We start from the raw sequence: 26,673 nt of genomic DNA on the forward strand, positions 1-26,673 counted from the left end.
TAATATAGATGCTTCTCCCGTTGCGCGTTTATGCAGACAATAAACATTTTACCAAAAACTTTACGTTTTTTCACAATTTCATAACCAAGCGAATGACGTTTATGTCAAAATTTATGAAACTGCACAGCTATGTTTTTTTTTTTTAAATCAAAAAACAAATATCTACTTTAACTGTGCAAATGTGTTGTAGGTTGCATTTTCAATTTCGTCGGGCTCATTATCACTCGTGAAATACTCTGTATTTTAAAGAAATTACGTTAGAAAGTACGATATGCAACCGCGATTACAGTGGTAAATAAACAGTTGCTTAAATTTAATTATTTTCAGATACAAGGCGATTTACGAGTAAATAATGATGGGTATTTAGTTATTTATTGCATCCATATTCAGCTTTACGTTCCAAACGTATTGTGGGTTGCATTTTCTCGTAAATCACCTTGTCTTGTATTCATTTTAAAATAATATTTAAACAATACCAATACCAATATTGTTAGATTTTAACTCTATTTGACAATAATATTTATGTTTACTAAGGGCCGGTTTCACCAACGTGAGTTAAATTTAACTACAAATATACGAAAACATTGTTATAACAATAGGTAACTAAAGTAACGCAGCATTTTAACCTACAGTTAACTTTAACTGGCGTTCGTGAAACCGGACCTTAAGGGCGGTTGCACCAACGTGAGTTAAATTTTACTACAGATTAAAATATAGGAAAACATTGTTATAACAATAGGTAACTAAAGTAACAATGCATTTTAACCTACAGTTAACTTTAACTGGCGTTGGTGCAACCGGCCCTTAGCCATTGTTTTTTTTAAATAAGTTTGCACTAAATTGCACTGAAGTGTAGGTATTGCAACTAAATTGCAATGGAAATTTAACCAACACATAATAGGAGTCTCATTATAAGATTTCTGGATTTAGAAATTGTACATAAGATATTTTCCCACCGTCATGATCATGAACAAACGGTGACCTAAGTGTGCTTTTTCATCACGCTGTAGTGTTAAGGCACGGCATTCAGGCAGAATAGGTAATAAATTTGGAAATTAGTGAGTCTAGCTATGAAGCAAACACGTTTTCAGAATTTAAAATTATTTCTGCACGGTTTCGAAACTCGCAGGAAGTTGGTAATAAACACCAACCCATTATTATAATTATTTATGTTTTTATTGTTATCCGCGGATACACAGGCCTGCATTAATTTTATAACCACACATCACGTAGTAAAAATAGAAATGAACTGTCAACTTTATTTAAAGAATTTTAATTATTTATCAAGCTTTAAATCAAATTCAAATTGATGTTACGTCAGAGGCGGCGCCCGTACCATTACACCTACAATTCCAGTCAATGTTTGTGTGTTTACCGTCTAGAACAACTCATTAACATCAAAACATTTTTTCTGAACATATTTAAAACGTCCAATAAATCACCTGCTCGTCTGTTTTTATTAGGCGAGCTCGAATTTTTATCCAACCAGGATTAACTAATCTTTTATTATAGGACAATTCTCACATCCTTCTTGAATTATTTTGTTGTTTTTATTGTGTCGGTCGTAACTCGATACCCTTATTGCTCTCCCCAGCTAATTCGTTTTATTGCCGATAAAATCGTCGGTTATGACCCGTATTTTCGTTTTGGACGGCGATGTTTGCGTAGTGCTGGTTGCGGAGATAAGATCACATTTCGCGTTTTCCGCGTTTCAGTCAATCTTTCAGCGTTATTTTCAGCGCGCAATGGCCAATGTCCACACCCAACGATATTGCTTTCAAAGTTCTCCCCTCGCTTCCACGATTTTTTCAATGTGGAAACAATGAAAATAAAATAAATCGTGACTAAAAAAATATATGGCATTCAGTTTTTCCCCTAATCCGTCTGTTTACCAGCCTGGATGTTTTATTTTTGTTTCTTGCGACTTCTTCAAGAAGAAAACAATACCTCAATCAATTTTTTCTTATTTTTAATTTGTTAACTAAATCGATTAATTTAAACATTTCGAACGTAATAATTAGCAACAGACTGAAAATTTAAAAATTGTAGCGTTACGAAACGCCACAATGGCGATTGGCCGGAGTAGGAGGCCACGAGGTCCTACTTATGCTCGCGGGGCTAATAGATCGCAGTTCGAAGACCCGGAACTAGCAGTTAACGCACGGCATTTGGCAACGCGACGCGCCCACCCTGCCTTCAAGTTTTTTACGTCGCCCATTCCGGAAGCGGAAAGTTTCAATTTAGAGTCATTTGTGCCAGCCACCACGGGGGGGCTGGAAGAACACATGTTACCCCCGCAAATGTCAGGCTGAGGTGGCCTCACGCCTCTAGGTTGGCGAGCTGCAACCTATCTTTCAGAACCCCACTTTCACTTTCTCTTTCTCTTCACTTCCTCTTCTTCTCTTCTCAGCGATAGGTGACCGTACGGCAATGTTGGGTCCCTTTTCCTCTTTAGTAACTTGCCGGAAAGTCATCTCCTTCTTTTCAACCCCATCTTTCTTCCTGTCCTTTTTTTGACCTGCGAGTTACGGCAATTAACATCAGGATAGACGTGCACGACTTACCGACACAATACCGTCCAAAATCTGAATTCTCCCGCTCGGTATAATTTCGAGGTAAACAAACCGACGCCATGACGGTCCACCTGTCATGACACGCGCACGTGTAGTACCACCGGAAATGCACATTTTTGATTGCGCAGTACCACGCAAGCGCAGCCCGCCTTATAGCACAACTGAATAAGGTCGAGAATCGCGCGCGTGACGATTTTCGCGATTTATGGGACTGCGGTACCGAGATTAAAAATGCGGAAGTCGGACACTTCGTCGAGAGCCGTCGAAGCGACGCCAGCGAAGCGCCTTTTAGAGTTCGTGGTCGAGTGACCCCTCGCACTATAGAGGTAATTATCGTTCAATTTTGAATTCATTTCACTAAGACCATGTATTAGGGGTGGTTCGATCCAGTTTAGAGTCAATCCCGTTTGGATGAATTGATCCAGTACCGTATCGCAACTTTAGAGTACCGAAAATTTTTGAGTAAAGGAGTGCCGGAAGGACTTCGATTTAGCGCCAAGAACCCCCTTTTTCGCTGAAAGGGATCGTTCGCAGGGCGATTCGTAGCCAGATCGTTCGCAGGGCGATTCGTAGCCAGATCGTTCGCAGGGCGATTCGTAGCCAGATCGTTCGCAGAGGCGACCATTTTGGAGAACATCGTTCGCAGAGGCGATCGTTTATTTTGAGCACCGTATCGCCAAGGTCACACCGCAAGTCAAAAGGACGCTATTCGAGGAGACAACAGACCCGTCATAAAGCTAAGTCGCCATATTTTTTTACCGCGGCATTGCAAAATTTAGGAACGCCTCGAATTTCTCGCTTCTCGCTTTCATAATTTTTGTATGTTCACTAATTTTTTTGAAACTTTGCAAATGTTTAGAATTTTTTTGTAAGAACCTTTTCATTCAATCTCCAGTGTCAACTTAAAGAAATTTCAGTCAAATTTAACGTTTCGGAACTTCACCGATTTAAACTTTCCTATCAGGATCAATTTTAAATTTTTTGTCAAGGTGACACCCCAATCTTGACCTTGGGTTTCATTAAGTTTACATTTAACAATTAGCTCGATCAGAAGGAAGTCTAAGTTCGGGAGGTTCCTCATCAGGAATCAAAACATCTTTTATTTCGTCGAAGAATATCATGTTTAGTTTAAGATTCGGTCACATGTGAAAGAAAAGCTTTTCTGGTTACGACCAAAGTAGATATTAAGGCCACCTAAAAGTACTGGTTCCGCATCTTTCAATTTTCATCTAGTAGTTACAAGCGAACCATTATCGCATTCGTGTGAACCAGTACCGAACCACCAAATACTGTTCTGTGGATAATTTTGCAGTAACCGAATAAACCAAAATTTGTTTAACGATCAGAAAGCGTTTGCCTTTACTTACCTTCGACGAGTAAGATCTGAGCACTTGTCCCGGCAGCTGGACAAGCAACAACCAGCTCAAGACAATAGCTGCCTGGCGCCCATTTTTTAAAAATCCGAACCCACGCCCTCTGCCCCGAAAAACCCCCTGGGAGCCCGGAGCTGTCACTGGCCAACTTTTGGTCACACAAATTTTGGCGCCCAACGTGGGGCCCGATTTTTTGGAGCAACCACAAATTTTCGTTTATCGTTCAACTTCATTGAGGCTCAGTCACTTTTTTCAATCGGAGCAAAGGGAGTTGGTAAAGGTTTATTGAAAGTTGAATTTTTTGATTGTGTGTTAATGAGAAGCGGAAATTTAGCGGCGAATTCATTGTTTGAGTAGCGGTCTTATCTTGTACCCTCGACGACAAAAACCTTTTCTCGGAATCGACTATCGTGTTGCGCGCTGTTTTTTTTGGTAGTGTTTTGACCGGCGTTTTTATTGCGTTACTGACCCGTGGAATCGCGGTGAGTCTTCGTCAAAATGGACGAACAATTCAAGGTCAAGCATTTACTAGCTGACGAGCTGACGTATGAATTGCGTATACGCGGCATCACGACTAGCCGAAACCAGGACGATAAGAGGAAACTGTTAGCGAGAGCTCTGTCCAAAGAACTAGGTCGACCGGACGAATACTTTCTGTCACTTCATGACGCAGAGTATGATCACGACACCGAGGTCCAGGCCATTGAGGACACCCTTGAGAGCATACGCACGATTTTGACAGAATTTGAAGGAACGGCGGAAGACATGATCTTCAAACGGTTGAAGACCCGTCTAACGCACCTTTCATTTCGCATTCGGCGAATGAGACGCGAGCGAGATGCGGAGTATAGAAATGAGGCGTACACGACATGTTTGTTGCTCGAAGCTGATCTTCACGACAAGGCAGCAGAAGCGAGCCCGGTTACGGTGGAAGCGCCACCAGTCGTCGCGACTACTCCCATTTACGTGCACCCTCACGCGAGATCTCCGGAACCGAAACTAGTGCCAATTCACACCTGGGGCGTATCTTTCAACGGGGAGGAAAATGGAATGACGGTGAACCAGTTCTTGGAACGGGTAGAGGAACTGTCGGTAGCGCGAAACGCAACCAACAGGGACCTTTTTAACGCGGCCATTGATCTCTTTAGCGGCAAAGCGCTGATTTGGTATCGTTCTGTTCGGAGCAGATTGAGCGATTGGGACGAAGTGGTTCAGTTGTTGAAACAGGAATTTCTTCCACCGGATTTCGATGAATTGTTGTGGGACGAAATCAAGGGCAGGCTTCAGGGCAAAAGCGAGTCGATAACCATTTACGTTGCGGTTATGGAGACGCTTTTTGCTAGACTTAGTCGACCACCGGCGGAGATAACCAAGGTAAAGACGATTCGGAGGAATTTGCTTCCATGTTACCTTAACCAGCTTAGCATCACCGAAGTTGTCACCGTACCGGAGTTGATTAAGTTGTGCAAAAAAGTGGAGGAGTTATCGGCTTTGCGGCAGAAACATCGCGCTGCACCCAAGTCATCTTGCGTGTTGGAGCCAGAGTTGGCATATGTTCGGGCGAGCGAACCCGCGAAAGCGGGTCCACGCGCCATCGTCGTGAAGGAACCTTCAGGCAATTCAGCCAGACGGAGTGAACCCGCGAGTTCGTCCTCCAGGTCGTTCAAGTGCTGGAATTGTCAACAGCCCAATCATTCGTTCATGAACTGTCGACTGAAAAGAAAGCAGTTTTGCTACCGTTGTGGGGAGCCAGACGTCACCTTGGCGACCTGCAAAAAGTGTAATCCGTCGGGAAACGCGCAGTAGGGACGCGGCAGACTTGCGGCCGTGCTACGTTCCTAAAACATCCCAAGGCCGATGTAAACGCATCGATCATCGCGAAACGTACGGACACCCAGTGGAACGCTTGGTTAGACGAAGTCAAAGAGTTTTGCAAGCCTTCTCGGGCAAATTCCGCTTCCATTTTCGTCAGCAAAACCAATGACAATAGGCCATTTATCAGACTGCGTCTAAACAATAAGGAAACTGAAGGACTCGTGGATTCCGGTTCGAATTGCACTATAGTTGGTGGAAAAGGAGCCGATTTAATTCATTTTCGCGCAGGTGGAAAAACTTTCCCATCTCGGCTAAAAACCATCAGAACTGCCGACGGAAAACAACATCCGGTAACCAAAGCTATCGAACTAGAAGCAGTGTTAGACTCGTCGAGACGGCGAATTCGTGTCTACTACGTGCCAGATCTTCAGCATAGCGTCATATTAGGGTGCGACTTTTGTAGATTATTCGGACTCAAGATAGATTTCGCGGGTCACAAAATTGAAGTTGCGTCGGATATCGTAAGAGTACCAGAATGTGACGCGGTGACGGAGTGTGGCGCGGATCGGCATGAGATCACCGAGATCATCCGGAAAAATTTAGATTTGTTGAGCAACGACGGAAAGTTAGGGAGGACACACAAAATGACAGTCACAATCGACACGGGAGAAGCATTGCCGATCAAACAACGTCCGTATTGGTGGTCTCCGTACATGCTTGCGGAAGTCAACAAAGAAATTGACCGCATGCTCGAGAACAATGTCATATCGCCTTCTGACAGTCCGTGGTCTTCTCCAATTTTGTTAGTAAAGAAATCTTCCGGTGAATACCGACTTTGCTTTGACGGTCGCAGGCTCAATGCCGTGACAAAACGTGACAGTTACCCATTACCGCGTGTCGACAGGATTCTCAGTATGTTGCGAGGAGCAAAGTACATCAGTTCGATCGATCTCAAGAACGCTTTTTGGCAAATCCCGTTAGATTCAGAGTCTAGACCGAAGACAGCTTTTGCGATTCCCGGCAGAGGTCTTTTTCATTTTAACGTATTACCGTTCGGACTGACAAACGCAGCCCAGAGGCAGCAGTGTCTCATGGACAGAATTTTCGGACCTGAACTAGAACCTCACGTCTTTGTTTACCTGGACGATCTAATCATTATCGCCCCGACATTCGAGAAACACGTACAAGTTTTGAGGGAGGTGATACGACGTCTTCGAGACGCGAAACTCACCGTGAATGCGAAAAAGTGTCAACTTTTCCGCTCAAGTTTGAAATATTTGGGTTTCATTGTCGATGAACATGGTCTAGGTACCGATCCAGACAAAGTAGCGGCCATGGTGAGCTATCCAGTCCCGAAGACTAGTACCGAAATCAAACGTTTCGTAGGCATGTGTTCTTGGTATAGGCGTTTCATCCCTCATTTTTCGACCCTCATGTCCCCGATAAACGCGTTACTTACCGGAAAGCGAAAGCGACAGAAAACGGAGTGGACTCCTGAAGCTCAGGAAGCTTTTCAGAAAATCAAGGATGCACTTGTTTCAGCACCCGTATTGTCAAGTCCTGATTTCTCGAAACCTTTCGTGATCCAAACTGACGCTTCAAACACCGGTCTAGGAGCAGTTTTAACGCAAGATTTAGACGGAGATGAGAGAGTGATCGCGTACGCCAGCCGTTCGCTAACAAAAGCCGAGCGAAATTATAGCGTTACGGAACGAGAATGTTTAGCCGTTTTGTTCGCGTTGGAAAAGTTCAGACCTTACGTTGAGGGCACCCATTTCACGATCGTGACGGACCATTATTCATTGCTCTGGTTAAACCGAATGAAGGACCCAGCAGGCAAGTTAGCGCGATGGAGTGTCAAGCTCAATCAATTTTCATTCGATTTGGTCCATCGTAAGGGCAAGCTCAATGTAGTACCGGACGCACTATCGAGACTACCTGCAGAAATTGCTGCGGTAGACATTGACAGCTTTCTCGGCGTGAACTTGAATGATTTGGACGAGTCGTACACGCGACTTCGCGACAACGTAATCGCCAATCCTCAAAGAAATCCATCATGGAAAGTCGAGAACGGTTTCGTGTATCGATTCGTACCGAACAAAATTGTACTACCCGGCAACGTCCCGGAGTGGAAGCTTTTAGTACCGCGAAATCAAAGAACAAAAATTTTAGAATCATGTCATGATGCACCGACATCAGCTCATTTCGGGTACTACAAGACACTTTCAAGGTTATCCATCAATCACTTTTGGCCGAAAATGCGTCGTTCAGTCATTCGTTACGTTCGAAACTGCAAGGTTTGCAATGAGCAAAAAGCACCGAACACCGCTCGCGCAGGGCTTATGGGAAAAGAAAAAAAGGTTCAGTTTCCGTGGCAAATGATTTCCGTTGATTTGATTGGTCCATTACCGACGTCCACGAAAGGATATTCGTATCTCTTAGTGATCGTAGATTGGTTCACGAAGTACGTTGTACTATTTCCGTTACGAAAAGCTACGAGCTCAAAAGTTACAGAATGTATCGAGAACGGAATTTTTCTTGTGTATGGTGTACCGCAATTCATTTTGGTCGACAACGGCAAGCAGTTTGTCGGAAACGAATTTGTAAAGACTTGCGAGAACTACAAAGTTCAAAAGATCTGGTTCACAGCCAAGTATCACCCTCAGAGCAACCCTGTGGAGCGATACAACCGCACAGTTGGCACTGCCATACGAAGTTACGTCAAAGGCGCTCACAAAAAGTGGGATGCCGAGGTGGCAAAGATCGGGTACGCGATTCGCACAGCGGTCAACGAAGTAACCGGATTCAGTCCAGCATTTCTCAATTTTGGTAGGGTAGTACCCTGTACCGGTGAATTTTACGGCAAAGTAGCGGAAAATCCGGAAACCTTGACGACAGCTGATCGCGAAGATCACGCGAAAAATTTAGAACACCTCAAGACCATCTTGCAGGATGTAACCCAGCACCTTCACAAAGCGCACGAACGCAACGAACGCTCGTACAATCTTCGGAAGCGCGACGCTGAATTTTTTGTAGGCGACAAAGTTTGGAAACGCAACAAAGTACTTTCCAGCGCTGCGAAAGACTTTGCGCAAAAATTAGCGCCACGCTACGTGCTGTGCACGATAACGAGAAAACTATCGAAACTCGCGTACGCTCTCGAAGATGAGAACCGCGCAGATCTAGGTGTTTGGCACATGAAAGATTTGAAAGAATTCAGAGGATCTCTGGCAGAAGCCGAAGAACCGTAGCGAGCTTTGCATTTCACTTTTTCGTACCGTTCAATTTTTCGATTAATTCTTTTGTCCTCTTTTGGAATGTTGACGACAGTAAAATTTTACCGTGGAGTTTGTTCAGGAAAAGTTTATTTAAGAACCTCAAATTATGACATTTAACCGGACTTGACTTACATCATACCGCAGTACTCAAGTACTAATTGACATTGAGATTCAGTTTTCAATCGTTTGATACGCGCAGATATCGACAAGCCATTTTCGTGGCGAAACCAAAACTTTTCCAGTGATCAAATTTTGACGTTTTTTTTTTTTTTTTTTTTTTTTTTGTGAAGACTTCATCTTCGTTTTTTTTGTAAAAAGTAAAAGGCAACTGAGTTACCTTTTCCTTTTTCTTTTTGAGGAGGGGGGTAGTGTAGCGTTACGAAACGCCACAATGGCGATTGGCCGGAGTAGGAGGCCACGAGGTCCTACTTATGCTCGCGGGGCTAATAGATCGCAGTTCGAAGACCCGGAACTAGCAGTTAACGCACGGCATTTGGCAACGCGACGCGCCCACCCTGCCTTCAAGTTTTTTACGTCGCCCATTCCGGAAGCGGAAAGTTTCAATTTAGAGTCATTTGTGCCAGCCACCACGGGGGGGCTGGAAGAACACATGTTACCCCCGCAAATGTCAGGCTGAGGTGGCCTCACGCCTCTAGGTTGGCGAGCTGCAACCTATCTTTCAGAACCCCACTTTCACTTTCTCTTTCTCTTCACTTCCTCTTCTTCTCTTCTCAGCGATAGGTGACCGTACGGCAATGTTGGGTCCCTTTTCCTCTTTAGTAACTTGCCGGAAAGTCATCTCCTTCTTTTCAACCCCATCTTTCTTCCTGTCCTTTTTTTGACCTGCGAGTTACGGCAATTAACATCAGGATAGACGTGCACGACTTACCGACACAATACCGTCCAAAATCTGAATTCTCCCGCTCGGTATAATTTCGAGGTAAACAAACCGACGCCATGACGGTCCACCTGTCATGACACGCGCACGTGTAGTACCACCGGAAATGCACATTTTTGATTGCGCAGTACCACGCAAGCGCAGCCCGCCTTATAGCACAACTGAATAAGGTCGAGAATCGCGCGCGTGACGATTTTCGCGATTTATGGGACTGCGGTACCGAGATTAAAAATGCGGAAGTCGGACACTTCGTCGAGAGCCGTCGAAGCGACGCCAGCGAAGCGCCTTTTAGAGTTCGTGGTCGAGTGACCCCTCGCACTATAGAGGTAATTATCGTTCAATTTTGAATTCATTTCACTAAGACCATGTATTAGGGGTGGTTCGATCCAGTTTAGAGTCAATCCCGTTTGGATGAATTGATCCAGTACCGTATCGCAACTTTAGAGTACCGAAAATTTTTGAGTAAAGGAGTGCCGGAAGGACTTCGATTTAGCGCCAAGAACCCCCTTTTTCGCTGAAAGGGATCGTTCGCAGGGCGATTCGTAGCCAGATCGTTCGCAGGGCGATTCGTAGCCAGATCGTTCGCAGAGGCGACCATTTTGGAGAACATCGTTCGCAGAGGCGATCGTTTATTTTGAGCACCGTATCGCCAAGGTCACACCGCAAGTCAAAAGGACGCTATTCGAGGAGACAACAGACCCGTCATAAAGCTAAGTCGCCATATTTTTTTACCGCGGCATTGCAAAATTTAGGAACGCCTCGAATTTCTCGCTTCTCGCTTTCATAATTTTTGTATGTTCACTAATTTTTTTGAAACTTTGCAAATGTTTAGAATTTTTTTGTAAGAACCTTTTCATTCAATCTCCAGTGTCAACTTAAAGAAATTTCAGTCAAATTTAACGTTTCGGAACTTCACCGATTTAAACTTTCCTATCAGGATCAATTTTAAATTTTTTGTCAAGGTGACACCCCAATCTTGACCTTGGGTTTCATTAAGTTTACATTTAACAATTAGCTCGATCAGAAGGAAGTCTAAGTTCGGGAGGTTCCTCATCAGGAATCAAAACATCTTTTATTTCGTCGAAGAATATCATGTTTAGTTTAAGATTCGGTCACATGTGAAAGAAAAGCTTTTCTGGTTACGACCAAAGTAGATATTAAGGCCACCTAAAAGTACTGGTTCCGCATCTTTCAATTTTCATCTAGTAGTTACAAGCGAACCATTATCGCATTCGTGTGAACCAGTACCGAACCACCAAATACTGTTCTGTGGATAATTTTGCAGTAACCGAATAAACCAAAATTTGTTTAACGATCAGAAAGCGTTTGCCTTTACTTACCTTCGACGAGTAAGATCTGAGCACTTGTCCCGGCAGCTGGACAAGCAACAACCAGCTCAAGACAATAGCTGCCTGGCGCCCATTTTTTAAAAATCCGAACCCACGCCCTCTGCCCCGAAAAACCCCCTGGGAGCCCGGAGCTGTCACTGGCCAACTTTTGGTCACAAAATTAAACATTATGTACTTGTTTAGATCAACCAATTATAGAGGCGACCAATTATAACACTATGAACCGTTATGCAAATCAGGGCACTTACGTTTACGTTATAGATTACAGTATTCAGGCCGTTGTAGTTGAACCAATGAGGATGACGTGCAATTTAAATGCAAAGTGAATCAAAACAGTTTTAATCCATTTAATAAAAATTAATGAATTGTTATCGCAAAGTTCCAATGGTGTGCGTCAGGGATCAATTGTTAAATCTGTTCTATTTTTACACAACACAAGCAATCTTCCTATCAGCACTTAGACAATCGGTCCGTTTTTCAAAAACACTTAATATGGCACTTATTTATTTTCAATTTTATTATTAATTTTGTGCGGCCGCAATTTTTTTATTTTCTCTGCGCCTTTCAGTCTAATCAAATCTAGTCAAAATAAATGGATTAAATTAGAATATTATTATCTTGTTTAAAAATAGAGGCGGTTCTGGAGAGTATCTGAGTCAAGGGATCCTAATTAGCCTAATTAGGTGCAATTTATCTGTCAGAAACGTCGGCAAATAATCCATGTAATAAAAATGAACCTTATAAAAATCACCGAATGCCGAACCTCATTTTGTTTTGTTTTATGCCCGTCCCGCAATGGTGAGCTCATTGACCATGCCTCCACAGAAACTGGGTTTTGTTTACAACCATCGTAAACTAAAAATAAATCGAATAATTGATGCCGGTGTGGATATCCGTTATAGTTTTCCAAATTCCGCAAAAGAAAATATTTGTGAGATTTCTTGAATTTTTCGTATAACAAAACATGGGAATAGTGTCAGGATTCAACGCACATCTTTTGATCCGTGGCTCAATTTTATGTTGGTGTTTTTAGAGCTAAGAAAAAACAAACCAACTTTTCACTCCGTCCGCCTAGATTTGCAAGTGTTATTTATGATATTCACTCTACATATCTGGCTATTCCTGGATATGCACCAAATAAACTTTTGCAACATTGAGGAAAAGAGCAGTGAAAACAAATGGAATCGACGGTTTAGTCTTACAAGCAGAGCCGGTCCTAGGTTCTTTGAGATCCGAGCGTCTGATGGATGTTTGCTCAAAATCAATTAATAGTGTGGAAAAATATAAGCAACGAGATGGACACATCCTAACGTATTTGGATAATTTAATTTTGTATTTTTTAAAAGAGGATATTTTTTGAGTGATATACCTATGTTAAACATCTAGAACAAGCTTTTATGGCAACTTATTCAAATAGTTTGTTAAATTCCATTTTAACACATTTCTGAAATGGAAACTCGAATAATAAAGTAAACAAAATAAATTTGGGGAAAAACGCAAGAGTGTTTTCGTTATTATTTAGAAAAATGTATTCCAAAAATAGATGTATTACTTACTTACATTTCAGAACTTTAACGATGTTACTATAATTGGTGGTTAAAAATAACCACAATCCTCTATTAAAATTGCTACTTTATAAAAATAAAATAGCACCTAAAAGTGCACCTACAGTTATAATGATCAATACGCAAAAACTTCTAAAAGTTTGTACATATGTATGTATTTAATATCGTTTTTAAAGTTATCATGAAATACACTTTGAACATCACCTTTGGAAAATATTTGTAATACTCTTAAAACCTTTTAATTGACGATTTTCCATAAGCTTCTATAAATGCTGTCTTCTACCAAGAAATACTATCTTGTTAAGGATGAACTGGAGTAACAATCTCAGTAAAAAGTTGCGGAATTCTTATAATGCTATGAAACGTTTATTACGAGAAATCAATATTTAAAAAAAGAGTTTTTAATTTTTGGAAACGAATTGTAATGAGTTGCAAGTAAATTTTGTGTTTATTTTCTTGATATTTAGATAATTACTTACATGTCATTTTACAATCTTTTGACTAAGACTGTACGAGAAAGTAAACAGAAGCACACTGAATTTCAATTTTCATTGATTTCTGTTAAAGTTCTTAACGTAACTGTGGTAAAACGTGCGATATGAGTGTAATGTTGCATACCGACGTCAATTATATGCATTTTGTTCACTTTTATTGAAATTAAAACAGATACATAACCTCAAAAACCGTGTTCTTCCACATACAGTGAGTTTTTTTTAAGACTGACCATAGGGTTTTACATGCTAATTTTTCAACCCCCTGTTAACTTTTGTTCCGATGAAAATATTCAAACCATTTTTGGAACACAGTTGGAAGATTTTTTAAACTATCGGATAGATTACAATTCAATATCCCAAACTGTCGAAAAAGTTGTGAAAAAAATATTTTTTAGCGCGCCAAAAGCGTCCAAAAGCGGAGATCGTCAGGTGCTGGTTGAGCCGACAATGGCGCTACTCTGGCGGCCGCTCGACGTACTATTATTTCAGCGCCCAAAAAAATATTTTTTTCACAACTTTTTCGACAGTTTGGGATATTAAATTGTAATCTACCCGATAGTTTAAAAAATCATCCAACTTTGTTCCAAAAATGGTTTGAATATTTTTATCGGAACAAAAGTTAGCAGGGGGTTGAAAAATTAGCATGTAAAACCCTATGGCCAGTCTTAAAAAAAACTCACTGTATAATTAGCGATTACATGGAAAATCCTCGACCAACTTTTTTTGTAAATTCATTAGAAAATTTTGCGATATCGATACTTTATGTGTGAAAAATTTAAGAAAAATTGGTCATTTTGAAATATGTTTTTTATCACTTTTTATGCGACCATTGCTCGATTTCTCATAAGAACACGTGTAAAATATCCCGAAATTTTAAAAGGTACAGTACTTCAGAATGGATGAAAGGACTATTGTACCAATTTTAAGCAATTTTCGCCATTTTTCAATGTTACTCCAGTTCATCCTTAATCCATTTTTCTCATTTTTTTATATTTTTAGTCGATCATCTGGAACCAGTTTCATTTTTTATTTAAAGAGAGAAATTACCAGAAGGGAGCATCAAATAATTCACCGAAGAAAATGAAAAAGAAGAAAGAATTCGAACATTGGAAATTCAAGTCAGAATACACTTGGTGATGAGGTAGAAGATGTAGAGGAAAGAAAATTCTTCTTTTCTTTTCAATCACGAGAGTAAGCATTTTATGAATTTAAGAATTTCCTTTATGAATCTTTGAATGGTCATTTCCATAATCATCCATGAAAGGACTTGCTTGTAACATTAACAATAGAACAGAGAATAGCTTCAGATATTATCTTAAGACTGTTAAATTTTTGGTTTCAGCAGATGAAGCCTTAAAATTGAAATACTCATAGTTATAAATACAATGAGGAAAACATTGACGTTGATACAATTTCAAAAGACGGAGAAGATGAAGAATTTATGTTTGAAGCTAGAATCTGTAATAAAATGAATAAAAGTCAATTCGATAAAGAATTTTACTTTCACAAGAACTCTTCAAGAAAATAGAGCGCAGTGCTTCAGCTGTTCCATTTTGTCTACAATGAACTAATTAATGAAGTACTGTATCACCAATGGTATAAGTACTTTAATCTATCATGGATCTGTTGAACTGAAAAAGGATAAATTTCATCTGCAATTCTGCAAATATTAATCTCCCAGAGACATCCAGGCAAATCATTCTATTTCATCAAAAATGACATTAGTGTTTCATGACAGAAGTCTTGTGTCTTCGATGAATGAGAATGAAGCGCTTCCTTCTACCAACTCTTCATCTTCACTCAAAAGCATCATAAAAAGTCGCTAGAAGTAGCGGTTCTTTCACATCAGAATAAACATTTATGTTTAAGACTGCTTTAATCAGGAAAGGGACATTTTTTAACTTCAATTTTATATTGTTTTCGTTACAAAGAAGAAAAATGTTTGTGATTACTTGCGCTACACTAAGTGACTACTCTACTAGATCTTGGTATTTGAGCTTAATGTATTATATGGAAAGATGTTATTTTTTTTTTTTTTAGTAACGTGTGTTACAACAATGTTACAATTATAGCCACCACTGCACTGACTTTATTAACTGCAGTGTCTTACTGTCTTATTTATTTTCTTTTTGCTGATACTTGTCTTACAACTGCTCCCTACATAATTTGTTTTCTTCTGGAGCCGGTCCTGAACCACTAGATTTCGCAGATGTAGGTTGTTTCTTGACAATTTGAATGAAATACCAGTGCGCAGTATCCGTAGGATAATAATAGAAATAGTAATTAGAAAAGATGTACAATAAATGATAATGTCCGTGACATTATAACTCGCTTTACGTAATAATTAGATTAAATTTAACTCCGGAATGAATGAAACACTATACAAACAGACGCGGATAATTTGATAAGAGTGCCCGAACGTGACATTTACAATTCAGTGATAAGGACATATTTCCGTATTTTTTTAATAGTAGATCCGTGGAAATTTTCTTATCTTGGTAGACCGCATAGTTCGTTGGAACCAATGTATCATACAGAAATCACAAGAATTTTCTCGAGACTTCAGATTTTCTCAAGTGAGAAATTGTGGGGGGTCTGTTGCAATGGGATCAGTTTTCGTTTGGCACATTCGTCACTTTAATTATTTGCACTTTATTCGCGAGTTTAATGTCCTCAATTGTCTTTTATGGGCCATTTTCAATTGTACAACGTGCGATGGATAGTCGTCAAGTAATTTATTTGTTATGCTGTTTACGTAGCCGTACAATAATTTTAACGGGTTTTATGGGCCATAAAGAAGGAAAAATTTTGATTGTGTGGATCTTAGCCTTTAGCTTAAGATCCATACAACTCATTTTTTATAACAACACCTGACCCAGAAATAAACTCTTCGTTATATGAATAACTCTACACATAAATAAGATCTATTCATTTCTTTATTTAATTCGCTTTAATTCGATTTTTAAGGAATAAGCAAAAAGTAAAACGCGAATTAAAAAAAAAAAACAAACAAACTTGGAAGTTGTGCTCAAAAATGCCCTTCACAAGATTATTTGTAAACTTATCTAAATTAAACTTGACTAAATTACACCTTGGTACACGGTAGGTTCATATAGCGAAATTTGACGGAACCAATTGTCCGTTCGTTGCGACAATTTACAAATAGGAATCAAAAAATCTGACCGTGGTTACTCCAGTGCTGTCTACTACCAGAAGGTGGACTCCGGGGGCTCCGGTGAGCGTCTATTTTGGTGGTGAGTTCAGGTGGTAAGAACTGCGCCCGAGAAGACGCTGAAGCAACGAAAGCCCTATGGTTGTCCCTGGTGGTTGTCCCCTTATCTTGATCTTAAGGATTTGACAATATTTCCTGGAGGATCACGTACTAGCCTCTCGAAAATTCAGAATGCCCAGTATAAGACGGTAAAGTAAAAAAGGCCTAGGAGGAGAATAGAAAATTACCTAAGTGAAGTAAAAGAGAGAAGGCCGAAGATAAGAACGTTGAAAGTCTCACCTGAGTTTTTACTCTGGCCTTTTCCGGAAAATGGGCGCAGATGGGTGTACTCTGGGTCGAGTTATTCGACTTGCACTTTAGTAGATTGGAGGTAACAATTACTGCTTTTCTTATTTTTTGCGGTACTCAACGATAAGTTTTTGCGGGAAAGTTTACTGTGTAAACAAATTCGCTGTACACGTAAAACAGGAAGAGGGTAAAAATCTAGTATCCTTCTCTTTTATAAACTCGGAGTTTTTGTTAACTCTACGTAAAATCGAATGGGCCAATAGTGTACTGCCGTGCATTGCAGTCATAGGAAAAGTGGGGTGCTAGATTTTTGGGGAAAAAGACAGGTGACAGATCAAAATAAACAAAGAAGTGAGGTTAGGTTAAGTGAAATAGTTGGGAAATCAGCAAACCTTTGATCGCTGGATTACATTGAGAAGACAACGGGCATTAAAATGAAACTAGTTTCGCCCACCGATTCATGGCACGAAGAAACGAAGGCACTGAAACTGAGGCTCACAGTACCCAAGTGTGGGCCTCCAGGGTAAGGTTAAAGGGAACAAGGTGGCTAAACTACCCTGCGAGTAAAGCTTTTCCGTAGGTGACTATAAAAATTAATTTTTTGATTTTCGGAAGACTTTTACTTGCCCTAAATCACAAAGGGTGGCGATATTCTTCAGCCCTTCATCACAGGGCGAAAAAGAAGAAAGAATATACGAAAAAAATGGGGAAATGGAAGAATTAGATAATGTGATTATATCAAGTATCCATCAAATTACCTAAGATGAGTATTTTAAACAATAAATATTGAGGGAAAGTCTAAACTGTGTTTCAACATGTTGTGCAAAGGAACCCTCAACACAAAAATCACAACCTGGAAATTTTTAATAAAAATGGGGCGTTTTTACCCGTTACAGCATCAATCAGTTACCCTGTATAAAATTAACCAATAAAAAATAACTTTGGAATTCACTCTCATAGATGTCGTAACTATTTTTGAAGATCTCAAAAAAATTTTTTTGGAAAACTAAAAAAAATCTAAACCAAAAAACATGAAATATTTTGTATCAGACAAAAGATCCATTCATAATCTTTGAAAGGAGAATAAACTCATATCTCTAGGTCACATTTTAAGTAAGTTCAGTGAAATTTAGTAAAGTTAAAACTCAAAAATAGCCTTAATTTTTTTTTAAATCTTATCTGTGAATGGTAATTCCCAAAGATTAACATGACAAGGTATTACGTAGTTATAATATCTAAAAATAATTTCACTGGACTTGTTTTACATACAACAATTGTGTACTTTTTAAAACCGCATAAGTGAAAATAAATATCACACAAAACTGAGTGATAACTGTTAGATATTAAGACATTTGTGATTCGAAACTTTTCAAATAATTTATTGCACAACACTGAAATTTTGCAGATTTTGCTACTGGTCCTGAAAATATTTGCATGTTTCGAATTTGTAATTTCGTAAAAAACGTTGCTAAATTTCCAGTTCTGACAATATTTCCTTGGAAGTTTGACGAAATTATGGTTCGAATTAGTTAAGCTACAACATAAAAAAAAACAAACAAAAAAGCAACACGACGAGATGTCTTAATTAGAATTATGTATTACAATTCAGGTTTTACAGCTTCTATTCTTAATTTTAGCCAATTTTATGGTTATAAAGGTGCCACAGTTCAACGAACGGGCACAAAAAAGTCTTGACTGAAACAGGAATTTAACTTACACTAAATGTACATAAACGAATGTTGCGAATCCTTACTCTGATTTGGAATCGCTTAAAAATATTTTTTTTTGTTCGACTGTCAGAATTTGAGAATTTTCTCCTGTGTGAACGGATTTTGATAAATTTGACAACTTGTCAAAACGAAACGTCAAGCTAATTTTAAAGATTTTTAACGATTTGGAGCCTTTAAGGGGCTCGTCGAACAAAAAATACGTTGTATTCAACTCGTTCTTGTGTAATTTGGGCTTTTTTTTGGCACTCGTGGATCTTTAAAACTCTAGTTTCACTCGAGTTTTAAACTGGTCCACTCATGCCAAAAAAAGCCAAAATTACACACGAACTCGTTAAATAAATAACTATTCTGAAACCCGCAAGATCAGATTTTTCTTTCTTTTCGGAGCAACAGAATCTTGTAAAAAATTTCATTAGTTAATCTCTGCAGAACTTATTTGAATGAGACTTGATGATTTCTTCACTGAACATTCTTTTATCAGTACGGGTTTGTAACGTTACGAATTAAATGAAGTCAGTTTCCGACAATTCCTTTATCAGTGTCTTAAAGTTTAATTACTGGAACAAATTGTTATACTGAAACTGATATGACAGAGATATCTTAATAGCAGTGATTTATCAAGTATAAAGTTCCATTTGATACAATGACAGGTTTTTGAAGGACATTGTTGTGCACTAATGGAAAGTTAGGAGACTAGAAGTTAAATACAAAAAGATAAAAATGTTGTTTATTTAGTCATTATTATATCTTTCAAGAAATTTTGTAGAAACCTTTAAAAAAATCATTTAAAATTTGCAGATAAGGTACCCTCAGATTGTGATTTTTATTGCTTTATTTAATTGATTTTTTGTACGCAAGTTATGTTTTTCAATTTTCCATAACGTCAAACCGTTTGTTTTAAATTAATTTTCTGGAAAAATGTTAAAAGACTAAACCCACACGTTTGGTTTCTCATTACTCACTTCCTGTAGTAAAATACATATTTTAATGTAATATAAATTACATTAAGGTGCAGAATAAGTTAGAAACAATTTGTGGTTAAATTAATTATAAAAACGATTAAACAACCACAAAATTCAATCTAAAAAGCAAACATTATCGTTTTTTCGGTGAATTTTCTAGTAGAAAGTTTTTGATAATTTCCTTGTTTCTTTTGTTTTTGGAAACGTTATTTGTTAATTGAAAATGGGGCATAGGTTTTAAAATTTGGATTTCTTTGTAAATGTTTCTTATCTCTTTATGGAATGACTACCTAATTATGTACATATATCCTTTTTGTCGCCAATAGCTTCAGAGATGTATTGTGTCAAGCAATAATGGAACATTTTTTCATAAATCTTGATCCAAAAGAACAAATATGTGTGCAACTGTGCAATATTAAAATTATTTATTAATTTAAGATTAAAAACTGCAAACAGAATAGTCAACGTTAATGAAGGTATCAAACTACAACTCATTCTTACAACCTAATTTTCAACTCCCTGCGAATAGACTTCTTGTCTTTGCCTCTTCAGCCAATGGCACACTGCAGATCAAAAGCAGATCAAAAGCTTGACAACCTTGTAATCGTTACCTCTAAGATACTCCTTCAATTTGGGGAAAAGGCTAAAATCAAAACAGACCAGATCAGGTCTACGAAGGGTGAGAAACAATTTCAAATAGCAGATTTTTGATTCTTTCAATGTTTCGCTCACTATATTGTGCATTGGAAAAAAAAAATGTGCGCTCTGGTCCAATACGTCTTGTGGATTTTAAGCTCTTGCAAAGTTGAACAAAATTGTAAAATTGATTCCGACACCACGGAGAAAAAATACGATAGGAGCCACTCCAAGAACATCTCAGGAATTTATTGACATTATTTTGCCAGCACAAGGAATCGTAAACTTCTTAATTATTCGTGACCAAACACCAAACCCCATTGAGTGATTGTCTTTTGTTTTTTGAAATTGTTCCTCTCGTTTTGACTTCATTTCTTTCTGCCTGACAACTTTTGTCACTCAAAAAGGACAAAGTATTTTATATCCAAGAACTTTTAGGATGTTTTCGACTCTTTTCTTCGAAATTAAAAGCAGTGCAGGAATTTCGCACTGCTTTATACCTCTGTTTCCACTGATAAGTTCAAAAAGATTTTCGTCAACATTCACTGCTTTTGGCCAACCTTATTTCCTACCATTTAGAATCTTTAACATTCCGATTTGAAACTCTTTACCTCGATAAACCCATCCCCTGGCGTCTCTTATCGAAAAGCAGCATCCCCATATGTCCTCTTTGACCATTCCTGATTATTAGTGGCAGTACAACTTTCAGCTTTTGTAACAACACTCGCCCATCTTTATTTTATTACGAGGGAATGAAATGATAAAAATTACCAAAATTTATACAGCACTTGACAGATACATAATACTATTTGGCACTATTTTTATTTTTGGAAAATCTTGATTAGTTCCAAAACTAAAAGACATGAGGCTTTACGTAGAATCTACCCTCGTAAATTGTAGCATTCATCAGTAGACTCGAAAAGCCGGGAGTAGAATGTAATTGTTGTCCTCTATAGTTTATACGGATGAGTTAGACTTGGTTGAGAATCCTGCAACATTTAAACTTGCAAAATGAATAACCTCCTGCAGCAAATGTCACCAGATGTGTACGCAACCGCCTTATCTAATCGGTCCCATCTCACGACTTCAAATTTCCATTCCGGTGGCACATCTGCGATAGTTCCGATACGAAAAATCCTGCAAACGACGGACGCAATCTGGCGACGATCGGCCAGAAGAAACATGACATGTTTATCTGTCTCCTGAATACAAATCTGGCGGACGAGGCGGTCGTCCTGCGTCCGACTTTCAGCGAGTTGAATCGCGAAGACCGGCAGTCTGGTCGATGTTAATAAGAATGAAAAAGCCGCTATCCGACGAAGCGTGCCGGAGTTCTCTTCTGTGTTGATGCCAGCAGAGCTTGGCATAGACCATCGAGACCATTTCGCGTCCAACCGGGTCGGTGTTGCGTCGTGCGTGCGATGATTCCTGCGAGCGTGTAGTGATCGGTGCGTTGTTGTTGCTTCCTGCGAGTCCTGCGAGATTTATAAGGTAACTAAAAATAGGTGTGTTTGCGGATTGTTGCGTAATGGTTTACAAAGCGACAGTTTACGCATTTTAAGTAAAAAAATTTAAAAAAAATTCAAACATCTCTTATTAATATGTACATAAATATTTGATTTTTATTTTTTTCAGTTGCTTTTATTTTTCAATTATTATGATTATTTATTTTTTTGGCAGAAATGTATTCTATATACATACATACATAGGTATCTATATTCTATAAGCGTGCGTCAAATTATTTTAGCATTCGAAAATGAGTGAGTCGAATATTTAATCCTGAAAATTTTAAATTTGCTGTTGTAATCATAGTTTACTTTTGTGTCAATTCTAATGTATTGAAAAAATATAGAAAACTATATTCTAGAAAATATTAATATTACCTAAATTTGAAATCCAGTAACTATTTAATAACTATTTAAAAAAATTATGTGCTCTTTCCTGTCCGGAAAGAAAAGATTCAAAAACATTTTGTCTAAATCTTCCAAGTTTTTATTTATTAATTGTTCAAAATTTTAATACCTGGTAAAGATATGATATGTCATAAATTCATAAATGATATATCGTTGCCAACAACTTTATAAATACAAAAAGGAAGAAGTCACTATTCTGCTGTAAAGGCCTCATTGAGAATTTACAAAAAGATGAAAACGTTTTTTAAATACATAACCTCTGCTCTGGTCCCGTATTTCTTACAATAAATATATTAGATAAAAGATATTAGGTATTATATTATGCAATTGCAATCACTGCAGTTACGAGTGACACAATAAAAGAAATTTAAATTTACTATGTTTGTACTCATTATCAAAGATTTTTCGAAAACATTCTCTTCATTTAAATTTTACATAAATTATGTTTCCACAATTTGAAAAAACCGTACGAGTGGTAGGAGAGTGCGGCAATCCCATGAGTGAAAGAAGATGCATGAATCCAATTAGAAAAATAATCAACAACAACAATCTAAAATCAAAATCTGACGTTTCTAAAGTCAAATCGTGACACAACTTCAATTGTTTTCAATGCACTCTTACAATTCAGCTATTTTCGGTGCATATAAGAGTATAAATGATTGGTCCAGCTTACAATGAAAACTTGTCAAATTTTGAGTGTGCCGCTTTATATGTAGAATAAATTCGGCAAATTCTGAATGTCACATTTTCAGGTTAGGTTGTTGGGTAAATCCTTCCCTCGCAAATTTTATTTTGCTCTAAAACCGAACGTATTTGCAATTTGTATTGAAAAATCCAAATATTTGGTGTCTATTAACTGTGATAAAATGAATATGTACCTATAAGGAACGAAAACTGAATTATAAAACGCCATTAATGTCAGAAGTGACAGTTAATAATAAATTAAAATTTGCCGTTTGTTTCAAAAAGGCGGCACGATAATATTTTTTTCCAAAGCTGGTTTGACCCGACAATCATTTATAGTGTGTATTTGTATAATATCAGAGTAAAACAACGAAATTCAATGTTTTTTTGTTTTTTTCACTACATATTACCATAGATAGATGTGTTACGCACAAAAAATAGTTAAATATAGTACAGGTTTTTTTACACATTACAAAAATAAATTTGGGTTCTGCAGAAAATTATTTTACTCAATTTCGACTGTGAGTACTTCATGAAATTAAGTGTGTGATGAGTAACTTTTGGCCGACATAAAGTAAACACTTTAATGTTTCAACGATTTGAGTTACAGTTAATTTTAAATGTCTTTTTCTTTTATGTTTCAAGATAGTTTCGGTTACAATACAACTAATCTTGAATAATAAAAATAAATACGTAAAGCACTACTGAATTTAAAGCGTGTACATATATTACATTTTTATTGCGATTAATTGTTTAGCACAAATAGTCCAGCACAAATAGTCTAGCCAAAATGACTAACAAATTTTTAATATCCTTATGTTTATACAAGTGTGGTTGTTCGAGAAGAAGAGGAACCCAAGTCTTTTTCCGAAAGAAAATATAAACATTGAAGATTTCAAAGTTTGCAAAAATTATTTCTTATGTTTTGGCGCATCATTCCTAAAATTTGAGAGTATTGCAATAGTTATTTACATTAGAGTACGGTAGGGGTATTTTACAGCGCGAAAACTAGGTTTCGGCAAGAGGCGAGTACGACATTTGTATTAGACTTTTCGGCTGACCAAATGTTTCATTTTGCACTTTTGCAGATTTTTATGAAATACCAAATGTCAAACTTTTTGACATACAGAGCTGCCAATCCGATAGGTTGTATTTTTCCTATTATGATTATTTATTAATCAATAAAAATTTAAAAACAATTTTACAAAGCACCTCCAATTCCTTTTCGCATTTTGAGAATGTTTCGGAATCACCTGGTTCTTTAAAATCAAATTAAAAACCTGAATTCTGAGAACCAACATCAACAACAAATTCTACAGATTTTGATTTGCGTCCTCACTTCCATTCAAATTTAAAATTTACATTTTATAAATATTTCATGACGATTCTTCTGATTTTTTCGTTTGTTGAACCGTCCAAACGAGTTCCAGAGGCACTGAAGCGATTTTTACATTTTTAAATAATCGCTCTTATCGATAGCTAAATTGGCATTTCGCTATCACCTTAATGGTCGGTAATTCTTCCACTTTAGTTTTTAAAACATGGTGCTCAGTGACCAGTTCGCATGCAAAACTGTACATCGTTAAGGCTCGACATTTTAACAGTTTTTCTCATGAAATGTCCTCACTGCACACCGATAAATGAAGATAATAAAATGCAGCTCTGTGCGGTCAGTGGAACGTTATGATTCTGCATAAAATCGAATTAGTTCTGGCCGGTTTGGTTAATTGAATCGAAAGTAAAATAAAAAGACTGCTGACTGGATATGGGCCAATGTTATTACTGGATTTTTTTCTTCGGCATGACTGTACTCGAAATGATTTCGTTTCTTCAGGATTTGAGGTCACAGTTTCACGATTCAATTAACAGAAAAATGAGAGTTTTGGAAAAAATTGGGACAAGACGTGACGGCCATTCTGTTAAAAGTAATACAAATAAAGCAGTCGAGTTTTCCAGAAGCGATTGAATTGCATTTCATTTACACGTCCAGGAATGTGTTTGTTATGAATTGCTAATGCCCTCCCACCTGGTTCATTTCAATCAAAAATCAGATATAAGGTTGACCTCATTTTTACTAAACGTTGTCGTTTAGTCATTATCATGACACAAAAACATGTAGAATTTCAGAGATTTGTATCAGACAAATTTAACTTCTGTTTGAGATTTTGGGTTTCGACGTGGGTGGGGAACAGTTAACGGAGACAATTTTCCAAAAATTTACATTTTTGGTTAAAAAAAAAACAACAGATAGGAGGACCTCGTTACATAATAATCTCTTTTTACTAATAAGGCGAGACCTTATGGTAATTTATTATGTTGTGGTATTTACTTTTACTTTTCTGCGTTGGCTCCTATTATGCATAGATCTAAAGGAATATCCAGTTTGCAAAATATTTTGACTTGAAAAAAATCTGCAGAGAAAACGGAAATGAAACGAATTTTTGGTTTTTGCAGAAGAAGAAGAATATTTTTTGCAAAACCTTTTTATGGAGCAATCATATGCTGAATTATTTGTACCTTCAACTTAGAAGTGAAAGCAGATTTCACTAAAATTATTGAAAGGGTTACATCAAATTTAAAAAAATGTCGAAGAAAACTTGCAGTAAAATTTCTATTTTTAAAAAAATTTCGATTCTAAAGATATTTTCATTAAAAATTTTTCTGTCAATGAAACTATTAGTTAGTACTTTTTTTACTTTTACCTATGAATTTACGACAAAAATTTTCTTTTAACGAGGTAGAAGCTTTGTCGTAATGAAACTGATTCAAGTGGCAAAATTTTTGACGTATGTGAATGTGATTTTAAAAATCCAAATTAAGAAAACCCCTCAACTTGAGAAAAATATTGGTAGAGAAGAAAACTGTATCGTTCTAAAGACTACACACAAAATTATTAAACACGTAATAATGTACAACACTCTGTACATAATCACCCAACTCCAGAATAGTTATTTACAGTAAGAGTGAGGAAGGCAAAGCTTTCGTTCACGTGAAATGACGATGCAATTCAGGTGAACGAAAGCGGCCTTACTCTCGAGTGGTGTATTTGGTTTTGTTCGACCTCCTTAGGAAGTGAGTAACTTTTCAAAATTTTAAATAAAAATAAATTACATTTTTGGACGGATCTATTGCTGTGAAAAAAAATACAAAATAAGTTCTATAATGTCAATAAAGTGGTTGTGTGCACGTTGTGGAAATTGTGGAAATGGATGATGATGTCCGATAATGTCTTGGCAAGTGCCGCGAGATACCAAATGTTGCTTAAAAATTACATTATCAGAAAGAATTGGAAAAATTGACGAATGAATGAAAACCAGTGAGTGAAAAAGAGTGAGCGAAAAACGATAAGCGAAAATGAAGTGGACGAAGCCACTGGTAACTAACTTTCTAGGGAGGTAACAAACGAATTTTTAGTCTAAATTCAATTTTTAAGTGATTCTAAATCACTTGTCATTTTTTAAATATAGAAATGTAGTAACTGATTTAAAATGTCTATCAAATAAAATGTAAAAATAATAATATTTTAAAAACCTTCAATTAATAGTGTTCCACAATTTAAATTTGCTGTGTCAAAAATGTTGCATTGCAGACCCACTTCTTTACAATAAAAAATTTATAAATAAATACATTCTTCTAAAGAAAAAAGTTATCTATACAAACTACAAGTGCATTAACCCCGATGTCGTTGTAACAGCAAATTTTGATAAAAACCGAATATTTTTTATAAATCAGGAGAGATATAACACAAAAATAAATATGGAATTTATTAACAATAAATTCGACTAAGATGATAAAAATACAAATAAACATATTTTAGTCATTTATAACTAGATGTACTAATATTTTTATCCCACATTAAATATTTGCCTACCTATTGTTAGAT

The 26,673-nt window shown here is 37.4% G+C and overlaps 1 protein-coding gene across 2 annotated transcripts in view; it reads left to right on the top strand.

Annotated features, from left to right (window-relative positions):
* LOC138130934 (uncharacterized) overlaps positions 1-26,673 on the top strand; it is a 53,902-nt gene that overhangs the window by 3,009 nt on the left and 24,220 nt on the right. The window contains exon 2 of one of the 2 annotated variants that reach the window (XM_069047649.1): positions 14,345-14,536. The gene's annotated coding sequence lies outside the window, so the exon portion shown is untranslated. Of the gene's footprint in view, positions 1-14,344; positions 14,537-21,473; positions 21,685-26,673 lie in introns of those variants that run through there. The other variant, XM_069047648.1, reaches the window with a different exon arrangement.

This window comes from Tenebrio molitor, chromosome 5 (assembly GCF_963966145.1).
Source record: "Tenebrio molitor chromosome 5, icTenMoli1.1, whole genome shotgun sequence".
Lineage (NCBI taxonomy): Eukaryota > Metazoa > Arthropoda > Insecta > Coleoptera > Tenebrionidae > Tenebrio > Tenebrio molitor.